At 47.9% G+C, this 1,301-nt stretch overlaps 1 protein-coding gene across 4 annotated transcripts in view; it reads right to left on the bottom strand.

The window, feature by feature from the left end:
- wfdc1 (WAP four-disulfide core domain 1) overlaps positions 1-825 on the bottom strand; it is a 15,253-nt gene extending 14,428 nt beyond the window's left edge. Inside the window, exons 1-2 of one of the 4 annotated variants that reach the window (XM_042110358.1) lie at positions 709-825; positions 1-242 (exon numbers count right to left, since the gene is read on the bottom strand). The exon at positions 1-242 is cut by the window's left edge and continues 273 nt beyond it. The gene's annotated coding sequence lies outside the window, so the exon portion shown is untranslated. Of the gene's footprint in view, positions 563-708 lie in introns of those variants that run through there. The other 3 variants (XM_042110360.1, XM_042110359.1, XM_042110357.1) reach the window with 3 other exon arrangements.
- Between the last annotated feature and the right edge of the window lie 476 nt (positions 826-1,301).

Raw genomic sequence — 1,301 nt, 5'->3', positions numbered from 1 at the left:
TTCCTGCTGTCCTGTACAGAAAAACTTCTCCAGGTGGTTTTTCTTCTTGTTGTTCCACTGGCACCTTAAAGTTAAAATCCAAGCGATTCGTTTGTTTAGTTGGTTTGTGGCGTTTAGGTTGCGGCTTCTCCTGGCCGTACCGTCCGGTGAGCAGCGTGGTGCTGGAGAAAGAGAGAGAACGGTGCGCTGGTGTCGTGCGCTCTCACTGGCTACGCTTACACAAGTGCCTCCAGTGGACTGTTCTTTATGAAAGAGAGGGAGAGAGAGTGTGAGAGAGAGGGAGAGGGAGGGAGGAGAGAGGGAGAGAGAGGGAGAGGAGGGCAAAGAAATGAATAGACCTACTGTGAAGAAAGAAGTATGGGAGAAAGTGAGCTGAGTAGAGGAGTTAAAAAGTGAGTGAGTTTAGAAAGAGAGAGAGAGACACACACACACAGAGAGTGGGGGAGAGGAGAGAGGAAGAGACAGCTGCCCGTGCATCAGTTATTCTGAGGAGAGGGTTAAAAGTGTCCACTAGCATGTCAAGCACATGCTCCCGCTAACAGAGAGAGAGAGAGAGAGAGGGAAGGAAAGCAGAGAAAGGAAGGAGCTGGAACGAGAGACAGAGAAGAGGCACAGTGAAAGGGGAGTGTGTGTGAGAGAGGTAGAGAGAGAGAAAGACAGAGAGAGAGCAGAGAGAGAGAAACTGAAGAAAAAAGGTATGTTCTTTACCTTCCTTGTCCATCCATACCTCACATCTGGTGCTGTGGTGGGGCTCACACACGAGCACACTGAGGCGTTGAGATTTATGTCTGTGTGTTTTTGAGCACTTGAGGGTGGCAGAGACAGCACGTCTAGGAACCAACTAAGGAAAACAAATTCTTGTGGTTTTCATTTTAATTGAATAAATGTTGGTGATTGGATAGTGACGACTGCAAAACTAACTGACAAAAAGCCATGTAACTGGAAGAGATTTGCTTTAAGAGCCATTCTGTTACACAACTAACAAAAATTGAATACATGAATGAATACATGAATGAATGAATGAATGAATGAATGAATGAGAGAGAAAGAGAGAGAGAAACATGTATTTCTCAGGGATGCAGCTAGCTAGCCCAGCCAGTCAGTCAGGCAGCAGAAATGCAGACATGTGGGAAGTTTAGTGGGGAAGGGGCCACTTGTCTTTGAAAGAGCATGTTCCCTCCTAAAGTAGGACATACCCCCCACCCACCCTTCTACCCTCCATCCCTCCCTCCCTCCCTCGCTCGCTCTCGGTCCTACCCCTCGGCCTGCGCTGAAAGGGGAAAGAATGCCAAGCCTTCTCA

Source organism: Alosa sapidissima, chromosome 11 (assembly GCF_018492685.1).
Source record: "Alosa sapidissima isolate fAloSap1 chromosome 11, fAloSap1.pri, whole genome shotgun sequence".
In the NCBI taxonomy this organism is placed as follows: domain Eukaryota; kingdom Metazoa; phylum Chordata; class Actinopteri; order Clupeiformes; family Clupeidae; genus Alosa; species Alosa sapidissima.
Note: the sequence above shows the minus strand (reverse complement) of the source record. Positions and strands in the feature narration are given on the sequence as shown.